General features: G+C 40.7%; 1 long non-coding RNA gene across 1 annotated transcript; it reads right to left on the bottom strand.

Moving 5' to 3' along the window:
• Positions 1–10,723, bottom strand: LOC140712205 (uncharacterized). The gene is made up of 2 exons (XR_012093700.1): positions 10,610–10,723; positions 1–657 (listed from the first exon to the last, which is right to left on the bottom strand). It is a non-coding gene; the product is annotated as an uncharacterized lncRNA (long non-coding RNA).
• Between the last annotated feature and the right edge of the window lie 148 nt (positions 10,724–10,871).

The following is a 10,871-nucleotide window of genomic DNA, read 5'->3' as shown; positions in this document are numbered from 1 at the left end:
TATTGTTACATACACATTTATTAGACATTTGAGTTTCTTCTTTTGTTATGTTATAAAGCTCTTGGGCTCTTTAAAGTATGACTTGGCACAAAAAGAGAAAAACAATTGAAGTATGTAAAGTTTTTAAGGTAGTATACTACGGAGGTGGCATTTCAAGTCATTTATAAGAGGATGAATTTTTCCAACGGGTTTTCTTTTTTTTTTGAGACGAAGTCTCACTCTGTTACCCAGGTTGGAGTGCAACGGCACAATCTCAGCTCACTGCAACCTCCGCCTCCCAGGTTCAAGCGATTCTCTTGCCTCAGCCTCTCCAGTAGCTGGGATTATAGGTGTGCACCACTGCGCCCGGCTAATTTTCATATTTTTAGTAAACATGGGGTTTCGCCAAGTTGGCCAGGCTGGTTTCAAACTCTTGATCTCAGGTGATCCGCCTGCTTGGCCTCCCAAAGTGCTGGGATTGCAGGCATGAGCCATCGTGCCCGGCCTTTCCAGTGGTTTTCAAAGTGCTCCTGGCAGCCTCCCATGAGGGAAAGTGTGGGAATGGGAGTAGGGGGTGCTGGCTGGTTGGGATAACTCTCAATCTTCCCCACTTCAACTACACTAATCTGTTCTACATACTGAATTTATTGGTAAGCTTTGATCTGAAGGGTTCCATACCTGAAAACAAAAACAAAAACACATTTAATGCAAGGTTTGGGAATAACTGGCATTTTTCAATCAATAAATACATACACAAAATGAGCTGAATGTCTTTTACATCATATACAAAAATATATTTCAACTGGATTAAAACATTAAATGGAAAAAAGCCCACAGAAATGACAACATAAGGAAGCATTAACTGATCTTGGGGATAAAGAGGACTTTTTCCAACACTCTGATAAAAGCAAAAACCATAACAAGAGGCACTATTGTCTGTATTGGTTTTTCCTAAAGTGTGCGCCTCTGATATAGGTTCAAAATGGTTTCATAGCCATAGAAGTGTGAAAATGCTACCTATCAATAATAGTGCAGAGAGGACCAGGCGCAGTGGCTCACGCCTGTAATCCCAGTAGGGAGGCCGAGGCAGGTGGATAACCTGATGTCAAGAGTTTGAGATCAGTCTGGCCAAAATGGTGAAACTCGTCTCTACAAAAACTACAAAAATTAGCCAGGTATGGTAGCAGGTGCCTGTAATTCCAGCTACTTGGGAGGCTGAGGTAGGAGAATCGCTTGAACCTGGGAGGCGGAGGTTGCTGTGAGCCAAGATCGCACCACTGCAATTCAGCCTGGGTGACAGAACAAGACTCTGTCTCAATAAATAAATAAATAAATAATGAAAATAGTGCAGAGGTGGTTTAGGGCACTAACATCCAATTATTTCTATCAGCATCCCAGATCACCATAAAATAAACACTCGATATGAAACAATGTGCAGGAGGACATAGTCCAGTGTTGTGTGCCCCCAGCAGACTCCTGACATTAAGCCTTTTTCCTAGACATTCTAGAGCCGTCACTATTGCTCTCTGGAGAGTCACAATGTCCTTAGCATAGAAAGGCTCTGAGAAGACCTACAGTGGAAAAAGAATAAAACTAATTTAGTCCACATTTGACTACAGAACTCTTCCTTCAACAAGATGCCTACTAATATCCATAGAATTCCAGGCTATGTGGAAATTAATGTTTGAACAGGAAAATGCTGTACCAGAGGTGTCCTTGTAAAAGATGTAGTCCATTTCCTGTGATTTTACTGATACTCAATTTGAGGCCCTCTTTGATGTAATCTGTGGATACCTAGTGCTGATGCTTTAACTTAGTATATACACATAATTTCCTACAATAAACTGCTGCCCACCTACTAAAAAACCCTGCTTGCAGACTGCCTTATATTTAAATTCTTATACATCATCACAATGCACTTATATCTCGGAATAATATGAAAGGATTTATTTAAATGATCCACTTAAAAAAGAAGTATGCAGGCTTGTGCTTTTGCTCTTACCTATTAAAATGTCTTCTGCAACTACAGATGTAGAAAGTATGTCAGGTACTTCTTATTCTGATTTTTATGTCATACAAAAGGAACTGAATTAGACTGTGTTTAGGAGACAGAGTTAAATGGATCAGAGAGAGACGAATCAGGCCCTTCTACAAAAACTCAAGATTCTTACTAGAATGAAGATATAACAAGTCTTTCACTTAATTCTTAAACTTTATATTCTTCCACCCTAAAAGCATCCTTCAGGTTCTAAATAAAGGGAAAATAAAGACAGGTAACAGGCAAAAATAATACAATTGCAGTGATAAGCATTCTCCTGCTACAACAATATTGGTTGTTTGGTTTTGCCATTTAAAATTAATAGTAACTCGGCTGGGTATGGTGGCTCACACCTGCAATCACAGCACTTTGGGAAGCTGAGGCAGGCAGATCACCTGAGGTCAGGAGTTCAAGACCAGCCTGGCCAACATGGTGAAACCCCATTTCTACAAAAATAAAATAAAATATGAAAATTAGCTGGGTATGGTGGCACATGCCTGTAATCCTAGCTACTCCGGAGACTGAGGCAGGAGAATCGAACCTGGGAGGCGGAGATTGCAGGGAGCTGAGATTGCGCCACTCCATTCCAGCCTAGGCAACAGAGTGAGACTCTGTCTCAAAAAATAAATAAATAAATACAAAAATAAACTAAAATCAATAGTAACTTGAATTGTAAAGTGTTAGGTTTATGAGTATTAAGATTCAACTTCTAATCTATTGTTTATTTTTATTTTAGAGACGGCATCTCTCCCTGTCACCCAGGCTGGAGTGCAGTGGTACTATCATAGCTCACTGCAGCCTCAAACTCCTGGGCTCAATCAGTCCTCCTGTCTCAACCTCCCGAGTAGCTAGGACTACAGGCACACACCAGTACAGCTGGCTAATTTTTAAAAATTTTAAATTTATTACTTGTAGAGATGGGGTTGACCAAGTTGGTCTTGAACTCCTGGCCTCAAGTAATCCTCCAGTCTAAGCTTCCCAACGTGCTGAGATTACAGGCATGAGTCACGGCTCCCAGGCCCTCTGTACATTTAATAATGTCAATGCAAAAACACCTGTTTGCACAAATACACTGCATTATTAACCTCCTAGTCTTCTGTTGCTAGCTTGAAATAACCAGATCTCAAATTTTAATAAAAATTCTGGCACTACAAAACCCCGGAAAGCCAGTTTTGTTTGACTATCACTTGATAAATCTTTAGCAGAGTCTTACTTTAAGACAAGGTTAGTATTTTTTGACTATTTAAAATCTGAATTATATAGTATCTAATTTAATTCTTACTGGGAACCAAAAAAAAAAAAAAAAATCCTCATTGTGTATTTACTACTTTACTTACAGTGACTAAGTTTTTGCAAATATATGTAAGTACCTGCGTGTTATGTGAAATTTCTATTTTTAGTGGGAACATGGCACTGACAGTTACAGCACTGAGTTTGCCATGGGCTACTGTGTGACATGTGATGACTCAACTCTCCCACCTCTTTTCTCAAAATGATTGTGAAACCTTACACGTTTTGTCACAATGTTCTTTGGCTTTCAACGGATAAAAACAAAATCCTAAACTCTGTGAATTCAGGCACTCAAAACTTCATGTTTTAAGATGCCATCTGGAAAAAAAATCACAAATAATATGACTTTGCTTTAGATTAGCATCAAAATGACAACACAAACATTTTTAAACTGTAAAGAAATGGTGGATTCTCCAGGAACTTATGCTTGAATATCAGGCTGAAACACACTGCCATAGATGATAGCCATTAATTCATTCAACAATATTTATTGAGGCTATATATGCCTGGCACAGGGAATCCAACAATCAACAAACTGCCCACCCTTATGAAAAGCCTTACTAAAGAGTCTAGTGGGCAAGGACGACAACAGACAAGTAATCATATAATTCCTGATGATTAGTGGTGTAAAAAAAATGAGTGGGGGCCAGGCACAGTGGTTCACACCTATAATTCCAGCACTTTGGGAGGCCAAGGAGGGTGGATCACCTGAGGTCAGGAGGTTGAGACCTGCCTGACCAACATAGTGAAATCCCATCTCTACTAAAAATACAAAAATTAGCCGGGCGTAGTGGTGGGTGCCTGTAGTCCCAGCTACTCAGGAGGCTGAGACAGGCGAATTGCTTGAACCCAGAAGGTGGAGGTTGCAGTGAGCCAAAATCGCGCAACTGCACTCCAGCCTGGGCGACGGAGCAAACAAACAAAAAAAAAAAAAAAAAAAAAAAAAAAAAAAGAAAATGAGTGGGATAGGGGAAGAGAGAAAAAGGATAGAGGTGGTGTTTTAGAGACGTTGGTTAGAAAAGCCATCTCATTGGAACTGAGATTTGAGCTGACAACTATATAAATTCTACCTGGGAGGAGTTTTCCAGGCAGAAGAGCAAGTGCCAAGGTCCTAAGACAGGAATGTACTTGCAATGTTTGAGGACCCACGAGGAGGTCAGTGTGGCTGAAGCACACAAACCATGGAAATAATGTCAGAGAAGCCAGGTGCCAGATTATACAGGGTCCTTTATGTTGTAGTGATGACTTTGTTGGTCCTTAGAAAAGAAAAAGGATTGCAGGAGGCATGCTTCAGACAGACTGAGGATGGAACTTCTAGCTCTGGAACTCAATTTTTTTCTTTTACTTTTAAAAATCCACCTCATTGGGCCAGGCGCAGTGGCTCATACCTGTAATCCCAGCACTTTGGGAGCCCAAGGAGGGCTGATCACCTGAGGTCAGGAGTTCAAGACGAGCCTGGCCAACACGTGTTTTTTTTGAGATGGAGTCTTGCTCTGTCACCCAGGCTGGAGCGCAGTGGCGCAATCTCGGCTCACTGCAAGCTCTGCCTCCCGGGTTCACGCCCATTCTCCTGCCGCAGCCTCCCGAGTAGCTGGGACTACAGGCACCTGCCACCAGGCCCGGCTAATTTTTTTGTATTTTTAGTAGAGACAGGGTTTCACCGTGTTAGGATGGTCTCGATCTCCTGACCTTGTGATCCGCCTGTCTCAGCCTCCCAAAGTGCTGGGATTACAGGTGTGAGGCACTGCGCCCGGCCTATAATGTGTTTTTTAAAGAGGGAGGATTATGAAGCAAATATGCTGAAAAATTAACATTTGTTAAATCTAGTAGTGGGTGCACGAGTTTTTTTACATTATTTTTGTGTATACCTTTAAATGTTTCAAATCTTTTAAGAGAAAAAAGTAGACTTTCACTTAAAATGTTAAACAAGAAATGAGTGTGGTGGTACGTGCTGGAGGTTCCAGTTACTTGCGAGGCTGAGGTAGGAGGATAGTTTGAGCCTAAGAGTTCAACTCCAGCCTAGGCAACATAACAAGACCTTGTCTCTTAAACAAAAAATTACATAAAGTTAAAAAATTAAATGTTAAACAAGAAATATCTAATAACAAGATTGCTCATGATGTGATTACACAATACAGCGGAAAAACGATATGCACAGTATAAGAGTCAGTATAGCAGAGTGGTTCTGGCACCAGATTGCTTTGATTTTATTTTATTTTTTGTTTTCCTTTTTGTTTTTTGTTTTAAGGCAGAGTCTCATTCTGTCACCCAGACTGGAGAGCAGTGGCGTGATCTTGGCTCACTGCAACCTCCATCTACCGCATTCAAGCAATTCTCCTGTCTCAGCTTCCCAAGTAGCTGGGACTACAGGCAGGCACCATGCCTGGCTGATTTTTGTATTTTTAATAGAGACAGGGTTTCACCATGTTGGCCAGGCTGGTCTTGAACTCGTGGGCTCAAGTGATCCACCTGTCCTGGCCTCCCAATGAGCTGAGATTACAGGTGTGAGCCCAGCCCTGCTTTGGTTTTAATCCTAATTATGCTACCTACTAGCAATGAGATACTGAACAAGTTACTTAACCTTTCTGAGCCTCAAGTTCTTCATCTGAAAAATAATAATAGTAATGGTACCTGCTTCATAAGGATATTAAAAGGATTAAGTAAATACTACATGTAAAGATCCTGGTGCACAAAAGATGCTAAAAAGGTGTTAATAGCTATTTTTATATAATTTTTGTTTCTTAAAAAAGTACATACTATATACACATAGGAAAAAAAGAGCTTGAATGGTCCATTAAAAATGTTAGCAGTTGTAATCTCTAATTGATAGATAATTTTAATTTTCTTTTTTACCTATTTCTGTACATTCTGACACGCAATTCCTTTTGTATTATAAACAACAGAAACACAACAACAAGATCTTCCCCAAAAGTGTCCTACAAGTTTGGTAAGCAGTGATTCTCAAAGTGTGATCCTCGCAAGGACTGGCAGCATCTGCAACCAGAGAACTTGCTAGAAATGTAATTCTCAGGCTCCACCTGAGACACATTCATTCTAAGATGGAGCCCAGCAATCTGTGTTTTAGCAAGCCTTCCATTTGACTGTCATGCACATTAAAGCTTGAGGACTACTGTGTGAAGGAATAACTTGTATCTCTGTACTTGGTCATTTGTCTCAAGGGGCCCTGTGTAAGGCCTTAAAGAGTGAAATACTGGCCACTGCTGAAAGACATTCACATTAGGAAAAAAAAAAAAAAAAGGCCGGGCACGGTGGCTCACGCCTGTAATCCCAGCACTTTGGGAGGCCGAGGGAGGCGGATCACGAGGTCAGGAGATCGAGACCATCCTGGCTAAAAAGGTGAAACCCAATCTCTACTAAAAATACAAATTAGCCAGGCGTGGTGGCGGGCGCCTGTGGTCCCAGCTACTCAGAGACTGAGGCAGAAGAATGGCGTGAACCCAGGAGGCGGAGCTTGCAGTGAGCCGAGATTGAGCCACTGCGCTCCAGCCTGGGCAACCGGAGCGCGACTCCGTCTCAAACAACAACAACAACAACAACAACAACAACAACAACAACAACAACAACAACAAAAAAGTTAAACTGCTGCTGACCCAACAAAACTACATCAAGCCGAGTTTGGCTACTGGCCACCAGTTTGTATTGACTTCTTGGCTAATTCTCTCTCAAATCAGTAAGCAGCTGTGATGTAGTGGAAAGACTGAGTGCCGAACAAGGAAAACCTTGATTTGAAGCCCAGCTCTATTTCATAGCTGGTGGTAATAAAAACGATGTTAACCTTTAGAGTTAAATCTTATCCTGTATAAGGACAATACTGTATCACAGGAGTGTTTTAAAGATTAAGATGATATACTCAAAACACTGCCCTATAATAAATCCTCAATTAAATTTTCTTAGCATTTGTGATATTTCCTGTATTTTGATTCTATGCTTTATTCTACTTATATTTATGAACAATTTAGTTTAGCCTCTCTCTTCTATCAAACTCAAAGCTCCTCTGAGACAGAGATGAAATTTTGCATCCCTTTAAATTCTTATAATACCTACTTCAGTAATTAGTGTTCACAAATCCACTTTGAGCTTCAGTGGAAGTTTGTGACTGGAAGTCTGATTATATGTGGTACGGGTCTGGAAGAACACAGTCAATTCTTAGTAAAGATGTATAGTTTATATAAGCAGGTATGTGGCCAACTTACAGCAATTCCCAAAGTTATGATTCCCTTCCTTACATATATAAAATATAAAAGATCAAGAACAATGATAGTTGTTCTGTTGGTAAAAGTGGGTGACTTCTGCATTTACATTTACCATGTTTGTTAAAAGCAATACAGGGAGTTTACAAGTGCCATACTAGAAACTATGAAAAAGATGAATTTCAATTTCAACTGAATTTTGGACATTTAGATATTAGTGATGCTGGGGTGATGGTGGTAGAAGAGATGTGTATCAGCACAGCTAATGTCAGGGGCCCAGCTTATTCTTTTCATCTGGAATACTAAAAACAAGAACTATTATCTACTCCACAAAAATCCTGTGAAAGTTAATTAGGTAGTTAAGTTAATCTTCATTAGGCAAGATCATGGAATTTGGGGGGGATGGAGGAAGGAAGCCTGTAGATCTTGCATAAGCAGATGAGAGGCTTTCTACCCTCCTATGCTCTTATAAGAAACAGTATGTCCTATTTTTGACCTAACAATTTTTTTTCTTTGTAGGTACCCATGCCTTCTAAGTGCTAGTAATAAAGAATTAATTCACACATTAAACTTGGTATGATTAATTTCATTGCCCCTGTATGTTAGCTTTCTTACTTTCTGAACTTTGAGTGCATCTACAAACTTAAAAAATGATCTAGACAAGCCAGAAAAAGGCTTCTCATTTCTTCAGTGGGGTGGGAAGTGATTATTTTGTAAAGGTATGATTCAGAATGACACATTCAAATACAATTTTAAAAATCTACTTCACTATATGTACCATCAATAAGAAAAATGTGGCTTGGTGTTGTTAAGATATAAAAGTACATGACGGTGTTAGAATTGCAGACTGTTGTCATCTCACGTGCTACAAAGCTTTAATTCAATTATTTGGATTCTGTATGAGAAAAAGTTTCGCTGCAGGTGTAACCTTTTAGTCACAGCATAAAATAATCTCCACTTAAAGGAGATATCCAATTCCTCTACTCATAAAGCATTCAATTGTTAATAAAAAATCAGTGCCAAAACCAATCTGTGTAGTTACCACCAAACGCGTTGGAATAAACAACTTTTCCTGCATTAATTATTTGAGAAAAACTTTATTGAAAAATATCCCCTCTGGCTGGGCACAGTAGCTGGCGCCTGTAATCCCAGCACTTTGGGAAGCCAAGGTGGGCGGATTACCTGAGGTCAGGAGTTCAAAACCAGCCTGAGCAAGATGGAGAAACCCCGTCTCTACTAAAAATACAAAATTAGCCGGGCATGGTGGCGCATGCCTGTAATCCCAGCTACTCCGCAGGCTGAGGCAGGAGAATCGCTTGAACCCAGGAGGTGGAGGTTATGGTGAGCCGAGATGGCACCATTGCACTCCAGCCTGGGCAACAACAGTGAAACTCTGTCTCAAAAAATAAAAATAAAAATAAAAAATAAAGAAAAATATCCCAAGATAGGAAAAATCACTTCTCTTGGTTGGGTCCATCATGGAGGTAAAATTGGCAAGAAAATAACATTTGAAGGATTTCTCTTTCAAATATTTAATTTCTTTTCAAGAAAATTGTAACAATTAGGTGCACATCAAAACTAATACCCTTTATGGGCCTCTATTTTACAGATGGTTCATTTCAAAGCATCAAATTCTACATACATACACATAAACATACACACACACGCACACACAAAACCTAATCAGGAGGTTTCCTGGGCAGCTACAGAAGACTCAAATGATCTCATGGACTTCACTAATGTCTCTAGTTTGTGCCAAGTGTTTCAGAACTTTTGAGGTAGTCCACTTACCCAAGGTGATACTAAGCTTCCAGAAAGCAAGAATTTCCGGAATGATAAGTGAAAGGGGATGAATGTACAAAAATAATTAATACTAGCTTTCAATTAACATATGAATATTGTTCTGTATGAAGAGGCAGTTTCCAACACAGGTGAAAAAAGAATAAAGCTGTTGACTCCTTAATAGTAAACATCCCTGCATCACTAAGAGGAGATTCTAAGGCCTAGCAAAAGATCTGAGCCTAACATTTTTTTGTTTTGTTTTGTTTTGTTTTTGAGACAGAGTCTTGCTCTGTCGCCCAGGCTGGAGTGCAGTGGCGCAATCTGGGCTCACTGCAAGCTCCGCCTCCCGGGTTCACGCCATTCTCCTGCCTCAGCCTCCCAAGTAGCTGGGACTACAGGCACCCGCCACCACGCCTGGCTAATTTTTTTGTATTTTTAGTAGAGACGGGGTTGCACCGTGTTAGCCAGGATGGTCTCTATCTCCTGATTCGCCCGCCTCGGCCTCCCAAAGTTCTGGGATTACTGGCGTGAGCCACCGCGCCCGGCCGGATTTTTTTGGTAAAAAGCAGCATAAAAATCACTCTAGGTTTGAGATTGGGATCCAGCGTAACTGGTGATTTGACCTTGGGCAAGTTACTTAATTCCTTTTAGTGTCAGTTTCCCTAATTGTAAATGAAGTCAATACCACCTGGTAAAGGTATTACAGGACTGGTGAGGATGATACATGTGAACATATTACTAAACATGTAAACTATAAGGCAATAGTAAGCAAATGCTAGTTACTATTCTATGTAATACAGGCCTAACCTTTCCTGCCTATGTCCTTATCTGTAAAAAGAGGACGGATTGAGATCTGAAGGTCTATCCAGTCACTTATCAGCTGCGTGAACTTTGGCAAGTCATTTCCTTTCTGGGCCTGTTTCCTAAGAAGGTTATTTTTAAGATCAAATGATAATCGTGTTATGTAAATGCTGTTCAGGCACATATTAAGCACTTAATAAATGATAGCTCTTATTACTCTCTAGGGGGCTAGGGTGGTAAAGAGCAAATGAAATTAAACTTAGTTAAGAGGCTTTGTACATGCACATAAAACTCTACAGACATCCAAGGTACCGTTATTTGTACTGTAAACTGCCAAGACACGCAGGAAACGAGAACTCAAATGGCGCCTCAGTGACTCGCACTAGAGAAGGGGGGAAGGCAGAGCTTCCGAGAATCAACTATTTTCCCCCTTATGGCTTTCAGCCTAGATTGGACCACTTATTCAATTTCCCAGCCCACAGTATCCCTGGACATTTATTTACTGTACCTTTTTCACTGAGATCATTTCCACTCCCCTCCCCTTCTAGTAGTCGTGAACTTCAGACCCTCTCCTTCGACTCCCACTGCCTTTAACTCTGGTTTTAACCAAGAATCCTTCCCTGAATCCTTCCCTCCGCCTAAGGAGGAAGTGCAGCCGGACGCACCGCACGGCATCCTAGGAAATGTGGTCTCTCAGACTCTTTGGCTTGGGCTGCAGAGTGGGGAAGAAGACGAAGGAGAGCCCAGCAAAACTACAACTACCAGCAGGC

This window comes from Chlorocebus sabaeus, chromosome 8 (assembly GCF_047675955.1).
Source record: "Chlorocebus sabaeus isolate Y175 chromosome 8, mChlSab1.0.hap1, whole genome shotgun sequence".
NCBI lineage: Eukaryota > Metazoa > Chordata > Mammalia > Primates > Cercopithecidae > Chlorocebus > Chlorocebus sabaeus.
Note: the sequence above shows the minus strand (reverse complement) of the source record. Positions and strands in the feature narration are given on the sequence as shown.